Source organism: Cuculus canorus, chromosome 23 (genome assembly GCF_017976375.1).
Source record: "Cuculus canorus isolate bCucCan1 chromosome 23, bCucCan1.pri, whole genome shotgun sequence".
Classification (NCBI taxonomy): domain Eukaryota; kingdom Metazoa; phylum Chordata; class Aves; order Cuculiformes; family Cuculidae; genus Cuculus; species Cuculus canorus.
The window spans coordinates 1,472,305-1,483,808 of record NC_071423.1 but is presented as its reverse complement, the minus strand read 5'-3'; positions in this window follow the sequence as shown (position 1 = coordinate 1,483,808).

Genomic DNA, 11,504 nt, shown 5'->3' with positions numbered 1-11,504 from the left:
GAAGAAATCACTTTAGTATTTATCTCAGATTTGCCATCTGTAACATGGGACGTAAAGTACTTATGCTGTACAAAGAACAATGTTATGAACAATTATACCACTAAAGCACTTTAAAAAGCAATGCTCAACTGCCTCAGTCTTTCCTCTCTCCAATGCACCACTATTACAGCCTTCTTCACCTCCAGATGGTGAGACCAGCACAGAACATTCTGGTCTCACACACCAGAATTACTGGAACTGGCTGCACTATAGTTGCGCAATGCTAGAACCACCAGCCAAAACCTTCGAGGTAATTCACAGCTGTTGCCCAATATCTCAAGGGTTGTTTCTGCAACCTTGCAAAATAACTCGGTCAACTGCAAAAGTATTTTTCCAGTCCCAGTCAGCACAGCGTCTGAGAGCCTCCAACCATCAGTGCATCTCAGATTGTCCACTTAAGACACTTCTGTCATCCTCCACTGTGAATGGTTCACAAAAGCCCAAACAGCCAGTGGTTAGTGTCCAGCCACAGAAACCCAGGAGGAAGAAGGGAAGTAAAATGAAGTCTCAAGAGTCCTGGTTTGTCTGAACAAAAAGGCTACAGTGATGTTCAGCCCTCCCATAGATGCTGCTGCATTTCCTTTTGAGGCTTCCTGTACAGTTGCCCTGTGCTTAACTTCCCTAGAAAGAAGCACTGCCAAGGCTAAAAAGTCATACCCCTGGCCCCTGGGAGAAGGGATGCACCAAGATACCTTTAATATAAGTAGAAAAAGAGTCTCCATTCTACAAAAAAATAAAAGAAGGAAATAGGAAACCCATTTATAAGGTTAAACCCAGCTATGCACTGAGGAGATGAGGAAGATTTCTACTTTAAATAAAGCTGGTTTGAGATGTTAGAGCTGGGGGGAAAGGAGATAATCAAATACTACTCAAGTGTCTGTCCAAGAGGTGGTGGACATCCTCTGAAGTTTAAAGGGTCCCTAAACAGTGCAGTTCCAGGCACTACTCTTGGAAAGCCATCTCAAAATCCTGCAGCTCCAAGTTCTTTATGACACAGATCTTTAAACTTTTGCCCTCTCTCCCTACAGCACAAGCATAAAAACCCCCTACTCCAGGTCTAGAAACATTAAGTGCTCCCCCAACTCAAACAAAAGATTCTTGATCTCACTGCAAGGCTGATTATATGTTATTTGTTCTCTTCTAAGAGTTGTGCCTCCCTCCAGAGCTCTACCTGCAGAAACGGAAGGGTGGTTGTATTTGTTTGCAGGTTTTGAGGACTGCCTATAGCACAAATGGAGAAGATACGAAGGGGGACAGACCCACAGTTGACAGGGCCATGGCTGAGCTATCAAGCTTGCTTAGAGGGGAATCATACTGGGACCAGCAGGTTTGGAGATGACACCACTCTGAGTGGTGTAGTTGCCACACCGGAAGGATGAGATGTCATCTAGAGGGACGTGGACAGGCTGGAGAAGTGGGGCTGTGAGAACCTCATGAGGTTCAACAAGGCCAAGGGCAAGGTCCTGCACCTGCATTGGGGCAATCTGCGGTTACAGTATAGGCTGGGGGGACAATGTGATGGAGAACAGCCCTGCAGAGAAGGACTTGGGGTGCTGCTCGATGAGAAGCTCGACGTGAGCCAGCAACGTGCGCTTGCAGCCCAGAAGGCCAACCATGTCCTGGGCTGCATCCAAAGCAGCGTGGCCAGCAGGGAGGGAGGGGATTCTGCCCCTCTATTCCTCTCTTGTGAGACCTCATCTGGAGTATTGTGTCCAGTTCTGGAGTCCTCAACATAAGAAGGATACGGAGCTGTTGGAATGGGTCCAGAGGAGGCTACAAAGATGATCTGAGGGCTGGAGAACCTCCCATAGGAGGACAGGCTGAGAGAGTTGGGGTTGTTCAGCCTGGAGAAGAGAAGGCTCCGAGGAGATTTTATAGCGACCTGCCAGTACCTGAAGGGGCTCCAGGAAAGCTGGAGAGGGGCTGTTCACAAGGGCTTGTGGGGATGGGATGAGGAGGAATGGGTACAAACTGGAGAGGGGCAGATTTAGACTGGGCATAAGGAAGAATTTCTTCACCATGAGGGTGTTGAGGCCCTGGAACAGGTTACCCAGGGAAGCTGTGGCTGCCCCATCCCTGGAGATGTTCAAGGCCAGGTTGGATGGGCCTTGGGCAGCCTGATCCGGTGGGATGTCCCTGCCCATAGCAGGGGGATTGTAACTGGATGATCTTTAAGGTCCCTTCCAGCCCTAAGTATTCTATGATTCTATGATCCTAAATGAGAATCTAGGGATGAAACCCTCCTCCCGTGAGCCTCCCACTGATTGTCACCTCAGGAAACGCCTGCCAGTCCCGCTGGCCAGCAGCGCACCAGGCAGGAGATAGAGCACCAGAGTCAGAGCACAGCACCAGGGGAACCATGAGTGGAATTTCCTCTTTCTGTCCGGAGAGGGCCATTTGTCACCAGCGAGATAAAGGCCTGGGGCAGGCAAAAAGGGTTATCGGGAAACACGCTACACACGCTGGCACTCAGGACAGACTCCATAGGAAATCTATTTTGGGAGCTGTCACCTCTATTGCCATTAAAAGAAATTTCAGTTAAGAGGATGAAAATAAATTTAATCTTGCTGAGCAGAAGTGGCTGGAGGGAACCACAGGCCCGATATTGGAAAACAAAGAATGGTTTCTTTACCCATGACACTGTTTCATTTTTACATCTCCACAGCGCTCTCCTCAAGCCTAATGGTTTTCTTCTCCATCCCTGTCCATCCAGCCTACAGGCTGTCTGTACGGCCACAGCAATAATTAGTCCTTTCCACAAAGGAGAACACACAACTGAGGCCAACAGCCTCATCCATGGGTGAAGGCGCTGGAGAACAAGCCTTATGAGGAGCAGCTGAGGGAACTAGGGTTGTTCAGCCTGGAGAAGAGGAGGCTGAAGGGAGATCTTGTTGCTCTCTACAGCTATCTGAAAGGAGGTTGTAGCAAGGTGGGTGTTGGTCTCTTCTCCCAAGTGACAGGTGATAGAACAAGAGAGGATGTTCAGATTAGGAAAAAATGTCTTCACCAAAGGGTTCTGGAAGATGCTGCCAGGGAGGTGTAGATGAAGCGCTCAGGGATCTGGTTTAGTAGTGGACAGGGATTGTTGGACTCAATCTTAAAGGTCTTTTCCAACTGATCCTATAATCCTATACAAGAAACAGGGCTGGAGAGGAAGTCCTGTATCTTCAGGAGAAGAAATCAGACCATGTTCTTACTGCTGGATTACAGCCTAAAGGATTCAGCTGTGAAAGCGTTAGCCAAGCAGCTAGGCTTGGGAATAATGTGTCTGCACTAAACTTCATTTATCTTCCCATTTCACAAACAACATGTTTCTTCTACTGTATTTATTTTAAACACTCATTCAAGCTGTGCATAATATTTCAATCATTTTGAAATAGATTTCCCCTCCTGCTGGCAGATGAATAAGGCATCCTGCTGACTGCTGCAGAAAGGGCCATGAATTAAAATAACTGCTTTTAGTAAACTGACACAGGCTAGTTAGCAGCCTCCATACACTTGCTAGGAACTGGTGAAAAGAAAAAAAAGACCTCTAAATAATAACAAACCAAACCCTGGCAAATTGTTTAGATATTTGTGTCATTGATGGAATGTGGCAGACCACTGCTAAGCAGCTCCCAGCGACCGCCTGGATGAGCTCGGTGCGTATAGGCTTGTCTGTAAACTCAACTACTGGCCCATAAACAAGTCAGCGGCGTACAAAGCCCCAACACAAGCGAAAGCAGCTGAGGTGTCACATCCTCTTTCCTCTCCCCAGGCAGCAAACTGATGTGGTTAGACTCATGCAAGTTCAGCTTTATTTCCCCTTCCCTTTTATTTCTCCCCCTTCAATTCACCCGCCTCGAACCGTCGCGGTGCTGGGCCAATTCCCGTTCCCCACGCAAGCGGGAAGAAACCGCAGCACAAGGCGCGGAATGTGAGCAGAGCCCCAGCCGCAGCGGGGACGGGGAAGCTGAGCAAGTTCCTAAACCCTCTGGTGAATCTGCGCCTGCAGCTTCGCGCTGTAGCCTGGGGAATCGCTGTGACGACACCGTCACCAGCCCTAAATCACATCTACCCCTGCGACAAGAGGGAGGAAGGCTACAGCCCATCCTCTGCAGTGTCTAGAACACACAATATGTTTCCTGAGGCCAAGTTGACATTCCTGTGGTGAATACATCTGCCCGGGGAAGCTTATGACTTGAACAAACGCACTGCTACACAAGACAGAAATTGTCCCTGCTCCAGGGAGATGGACAAGGCTGGAGAGGAGACAATCACCCTTCACCTCGAGCTTTGCACACCGCTTGCTGAATTTAGGCATGGAAAGTACGGAAGCTCTTGCTCTCCTGGGTGATGGCATCCCAAGCCAGCTCTGCAGAGACCAAGTGGCATTGTTTGGGGTTGACAACCAGGGACCCAGTGGCATCGTTTGAGGGTGGCAACCAGGGACTAATTGGCATTGTTGGGGGGTGATAACCAGGTACCAAGTGGCGTCATTTGGGGGGAGACAACCAGGGATCAAGTGGCATCATTTAGGGTGACAACCAGGGACCAAGCAGCATCATTTGGGGCGACAATCAGAGACCAAGCAGCATCATTTGAGGTGATAACCAGAGACTAAGTGGCATCATTTGGGGTGTCAACCAGGGACCAAGTGGCATCATTTGGGGTGACAACCAGGGACCAAGCAGCATCATTTGGGGTGTCAACCAGGGACCAAGTGTTATCATTTGGGGTGACAGCAACAGACCAACTGGCATCGTTTGCGAGTGACAATCAGGGACTAAGTGGCATCATTTAAGGTGACAACCAGAGATCAAGTGGCATCATTTGGGGGTGACAACCAGGGACTAATTGGCATTACTTGGGGGTGATAACCAGAGACCAAGTGGCATCATTTGGGGTGACAACCAGGGACCAAGCGGCATCATTTGGGGGAGACAACCCACCCCAGCGGTGGGCAGGGTCGCTGCCGGAGGGCTCCGTGGTGGCTTTCTGCCTTTGTGCCGCTGGATGGCAGCCCTTACCTCCAGATCAACCCTACTCCCTGCTACGCACAGACAGCGACCCTAAACTTCACATTTGCAGTGAGGGAAGCTTAAGAGTGTGAGCCATGGCAGTCTTGAAAGGGCAAAACAAGAATTTATTGGGGCTGTTCCTTATTTTATTACACAAGGTTTAATGCATTTAGTGACTTATTTTTGGCAAGAGCTCTGCTAGCTGGATGTTTTTAGCCACTTCACAGAAGTGTTGGGAGACTTATTTCAGTGCAATGAATTCAGAGGTGATGGGGAAGTGGAGGGCTGGGTGCTGTAAACATCACGTCTGCAGCGGCAGCCAAAGCACCCTCAGCAGAGCCTGCAGTAGGTGGGGCGAGTCTGGGGAGACCTGTGTTCCATCAGCAGCTCCTAGGAAGATGCTGTTCCCTGCTTAGAGCCTCAGTTTCCCCAGCTGTTAAAAATACCACCATACGGGCCACCTCAGGAAAGCGTGGAGCTCTAGCGTTATGTTAGTTTTGCAGCAGTGCCCAAGAATGTCTGTTCAGCTGATGTCCCCCTCTAGTTTGGGACTGTTCCTGGTACGCTACAGAGCTGACAGGAACTCACCCAAAGGGTCCATCCCATTGTAGAAGTGTTTGCGAAGCTCTTATATCACTGGACAGCATCTAGAGGTCAAAATTCCATTCCTTTGTGCTCCTGTGCCAGGAGCTTTTCAAACAACACCAAAGGATCCTTAGGCCATCATAGAATCACTAGGTTGGAAAGACCTTTATGATAATCAGGGGACAGGACAAGAGGAAGCCTGAAGCTTCGCCAGGGGACGTTCAGACTGGACATCGAGAAAAAATTCTTCATGGAAAGGGTCACTGGGCACTGGCAGAGGCTGCCCGGGGAGGGGGTTGAGTCACATTCCCTGGAGGTGTTTAAAGGACGGCTGGATGAGGTGCTGGGGGACATGGTTTAGGGATTGATAGGAATGGTTGGACTCAATGATCCAGTGGGTCCTTTCCAACCTGGTGATTCTACAATCAAGCTCAACTGTCCCCGTCCACTACTAAATCATATTCCAGAGCACTCCATTTACCCGTCTTTTAAACCCCTTCAGGAATGGGGACTCCACCACCTCCCAGGCAGCCTCTGCCAGGGCCTGAGAACCCTTTCAGTGAAGAAATTTTTCCTAACATCCAATCTGAACCTGCCCTGGTGCAACTTGAGGCCATTCCTTCTCATCCTATCACCTGTCACTTGGGAGAAGAGCCCAGCACCCACCTCACTACCCCCTCCTTTCAGGGAATTTTAGACAGTGATGAGGTCTCCCCTCAGCCTCCTGTTCTCCAGGCTAAGCAGCTCCAGGTCCCTCAGCCGCTCTCATAACCCTTGTTCTCCAGCCCTTCCCCAGCTCCATTCTCTTTCTCTGGATGCACTCCAACCCCTCAATGTCTCTCTCATAATGAAGGCCCCAAAACCGAACCCAGGATTCAAGGTGCAACCTCACTGACGCTGAGTACAGGGCCACAATCGCTTCCCTGCTCCTGCTGGCCACGCTGTGCCTGCTGCAGGCTAGGACACATCAACCCCTACATGGCTGCTCCTTTAAAACACGGGGCAGATCCCCAGCCCAGAACCTCACAGCGTTTCCACCCAACCGCAGGTAGACTCTGCCCTGCCAACTCCACAGCTGCCTTCAACTGTTGCCTCCAGCACACATGCACCACACCGGGCACCCGAGACCTGGCAAATTCAGCCCACCCCACACAAACCACCAGGCTGTGGGACCACCACGGATGGCAGCCGGGGGCAGGACCCCCTCACCCCAGCCCAAGCGATGAGAGGCACAGAGGGGGTTTCTAGAAGGGACCCTTCACCCCCCTTAGTGCTCATGAGCAAATCCTGTTGGCCAGGGTGGTTCAGGGGCGCAGTGTCTCACCAGTGTCAGGGGGGCAGCAGCACCCTTATCAGTAACATCTACGTTAAGCAGAACCCCCTCTTTGTTTTAATTTACTACTATGGTAGTTTTAACTTACCAATATGGTATCTTAGCCCTGAGGGTCTTGAGGGTGACGCTAAAACCCAAGTGTGGGATTCAGGTTATTATGGGCACCATCTACCAACACTCCGAGCACAACCTCCTCCAGCAGCTACACAGAGACACTTGGAAAACAAACCTTGAGCTCCCCAAGGGCTGAAAAGGCTGTTCATCCCCACGAGTGAAATGCCAGCAGCAGCAGAAACCTGTGGCACAGGAGACTCCGTTGGCTCGTGCACAAGGTGTTACGGCAGCAGAGAAGGTTAAGCAGGACCCGCACCAGACTCTACAGCACCAGGAGACAGAAAGTTAACAAAAAGCCAAAGCAAATAACAAGTTTGCAGCAATTCCTGGAAAGGAAGAAGCAAGCTCTTGTGTTGAAATAGCTGTGCACCGAGCTCCCAGAGTCCCTGGGTCATTCCTCCTCCTACAGCAACTGAAATTTAAAGTAAGAATCTTCACCCTTTTCTGCCTTCTCTAAGACAAGGAGCAGCTAGGATCTCCTCTGCTAAAGAAACTTCTGCCCAGGAACACCTGCCTGCTCATTCGTTGCAGCTCTTTATTCCGGGTGAAGTGGCAGCTCAACTGCAAACCATCCTGCCATCACTGCCCCACCTGCTCGCACAGAGCCCCGATAGGGGCAGATCCTTCCCCTGTGGAGGCACAGACTTGATGGGTGTATTGCTGTGGTGGGCTCAGACCTGCTTTTCTTTCTTGTATTTCTTTTCAGTCAGTTTAGTACCGGGATCTGTTCGCTACTCTTGGAGTCTGAAGAGCTGGGTTTTGCCAAGGATCTCTAATTCTCTTCTCACGTAACAGAAGAATCTGAGCTTTATGTGCACAGATTTTTACCTCTGTGGATGAAAAAATCATAACATACAAGCTAAATTACCTGTAATGTGTCACTCTTTGCATGATTTTAGTCAGAGATTTTCTCTTTTCTAATATAATAAAAAGTCTGACCTCACTTTCAACGAGTTCTGCTTTCACAGATGAAAATCATAATGTACACGTTCTGCTAGGTATTGTGCGAAAGTATACAAATAGGGTCTTTGAAGTGAATTTATAAACCCCAGCCCCCGATTTGCCTCCAGACTACAGCTCTAATTGACACCAAATGCAGCAACGCTCAGTTTGATGTGGGAGAACCCACTTCGTTAGGGAGCGAGCTGAAGTCTAACAAACTAATTTCACAGAGGTCATTAAAAATACTGTGCCAGCACAGCAAAGCAGCCTGTAAAAATATCTGTTATTGTAATAGTATAATAAAGTGAAGCTGGCTCCTTTAACCCTGAATTTGCAGAGCGATGGCTTTTTTCTTCTGACGGGAGGGGTGGAAACCAGCAGCTGGGTTCATCCTTGCTGTCATCCAGAGCTTCAGGTGGAGCCATTTACAGCTGTTGGAAGGGTAAGAGCGAGTATGAAATCCAGCTTCACATCAAATATTTGCACCAACAGGAGTTACAGCAAATTTCCCACATAGTTAACATCTCATTAGGACTGGGTCGGTGTGTTGGGCGGCAGTTTGAGAAATATTTCCTTCTCTTTGCTGACAGGAAGGTCGGAATGTGGGGAAATCCCTCTCCCTTGAAACAGCGATAGAAATCCACAGCTGTTTGGAAATTCATCCTTGGGGTGAATTCAGCCTTTGGGGTTGAAATACAGTGCTTGGGTATCCAAAAGCAGTCAGACGCTCGTGTATATAGGGATGGGTTCTGGCATCCAAGGATTACAGATAGGAGTCATCTCAGATGCTCGACGCTAGAAGGAGAGAAGAAGACTGAGAGGAGACCTTATTGCTCTCTACAACTACCTGAAAGGAGGTTGTAGTGAGGTGGGTGTTGGTCTCTTCTCCCTGGTAGTGAGTGACAGGACAATGCGACATGCTTTGAGATGTGCCAGGGGAGGTTTAGGGTGGATACTAGGAAGAATTTCTTTACCGAAAGCGTTGTCAGGCTGCCCAGGGAGGTGGTTGAGACACCATCCCTGGACGTGTTTAAAAGATGAGTAGATGTCACGTCGTGCTTGGGGACATGGTCTAGTGGCAGACTTAGCAGGGCTGGATCGATGGTTGGACTGGATGATCTGAAAGGTCTTTTCCAACTGAAATCATTCTGTGATTCTGTGATTTGGCAGCTCCTAGCTTAGAGCATCTCCCAAGTGCTTAGCCTGGGAGCTCTCTCCTCTAGCCTCTAAGCCGCTATTTGGTGGGGATAAAAAGCCTCGTTCCAAATACAGTTGATAGCAGATTCTAAACTTGATGCCTATAATTAAGCAGTAAGAAGACTTTCTTGTTCTCCCTTTCCGAGTTCCTCAGATGCTCAGGCACAGAGGCAGGTACATCTCAAACACAAACCGTCACAAAGATCCCAGCTAACGGAGCTGGAGCTCAGGGACCATCACCAATTCTACTTAACATACAGTCTACTTACAGAAGGTGAAATGTAAAGGTGTTCTACTCTGGCATATTTAAGTTAGATCCTATTCAGTGTTTGAACTTGGGGAGCAGAACAGAAATACTGGGTAAACACTAGATCACTAGAAATGAACAGCTAAATTACCACTGATTTCAGCGGGAGCTGGGGTTCCTGGTGAGGTTTGAGTTCTGAACATTAATGCAGAGAAGGTTTTCTGCTGTCCCTGTTGACTCATGGCTCACAACCATATGATCCCACCCATCTGTTTGGTAAACTTTCTGATTTAAGCCTGAAATACTTGAATTCCATCTGCCTTGTCCTCCTGGGAAAAGCAAAAAGTAGCATTAGGACTGTCAAAATCCTTGTTTATTTTGTCTCAGCGTGTCCCAGAAACTTGGATTGGGAGGAGAGATTGTCCTGTTGTCACCCCTAGAGCTTTCAACATGGCAAAGTCAGTCTGATATTGGGAGGTACAAATGGACTACTCCAGTATCTGTGTCATTTCTTGTTCTTTCCCTGAGGAATGCGAACTATTATGATCTTAAAGAAATGATGAAAGATGTCTGAGCAGCGCCCCACCAGTCTGAAGCTGTCTGGCACACTGGTGTGAGATCTCTTTGCTTAAGATCTCTTTATTCCATGGGAATACAGCCTGCAGTGGGCAGCAAACTCTATCTAAAGTCAAATATTAGCAAATACTAGCAAAGCTTGGTATCAGCGAGCACTCTGGAGAGAAAGATGAAAAGAGACAGAAAAGACCTGAGCTGTGGATGCTGTGGGTCACCTTCCATCTCAGCCTGGGCTCCTCTAAGATGTTGCAAGTTGGACAGCCAAAACCAGATGCTTCTTAATTTGTGGTTGGTTTTGAAAGTCTGTTTTCCCCCTAAGGATCCTGCTGGCCATGTTTTGCTATCAAAGACATCTTTGCACTCTGATAACTTTGAGATTCTGCCTTGAGATGGTTTTGTGCAATCTCAGTTTTCAGATTCTCCTATCGCTGGCAGCTGGGCAGGCACTCTGCATCAAAAGAAGAGACTTGGTATTTCTATTGATGATGCACAGCCAGAATGAATCTGGATTGCCCTAGAGTGAAAAAAAAATAGAGATAAGCAATAAAACACTCGCTCTTATGACTAAATAGAGCAATTATGGTTGAATACACAAAGGGAATGGCTCAGTGGTGGCTGAACACACTAACATCACTCTCTTTCCAAGCCCAACCTGCTAACGAAGCCGCTGCAAGCTATTGTACTAGAAACTTAGCAACAAAAGGTGGTGTGCGGAGGAAGGAAATGGTGTGCTCACGCCGTTCTGTGTTTCTAAGGGTTTATCAAATCGGCAGAAAGATCAAGCTATCTCTCAGGACCACCGTGTGTCTGCAAAAATACAGGAAGCGCCGTTGCCTGACCTTTATACACAACCAGAAGACTCCTTGGCAGTGCTTGTTTTTGCAGCCTCTTGCTCCACCTCAGGAATGCTTTGGAGCGCTGCCTCTCCCTGGGGTTTGGGGATAGGTGAGAAACATGAGCAAGTAGGCAGGGTGGGAAAACGCCCAGCGTTGCATATATACATTCTGTTGGTGACTTTGGGACTGACCTGAAGCGCAAGCAGATGAGATGGCTGTTAGGTCAGTGTGGTTCTTGCACTGTCCAGGCACTCAGTGTGGTGCTGGGACCCCTTCACTGGGACAGCAGGCAAGCGTCTGCTCCCGGCACTGCCACCATCCTCATGAGATACACTTCACCTGCTTGAGCGTTGGCTACTCTACCACTTTCTCTCTCTCTCTCTCTCCATGATGCAGCCTGAGTTTCTGATTTAGACACATCAATAACTACATTAGCTCTGATAAACACTGGCTCCAGAGACACAAATTTTCTGCAAGAAGAGGTCGATATTGTTTTATAGCAATAAGGATTGTGATTGCCACTGCTATGGAGCTGCTTTGTTTTCCTTTCAAGCTAAATTTTATTTAGAGGCAACGGTCATTCTTTATCTGCAGGTATGAGTGGGGAGGGAGAGAGTGGGACAATATGATGCCTT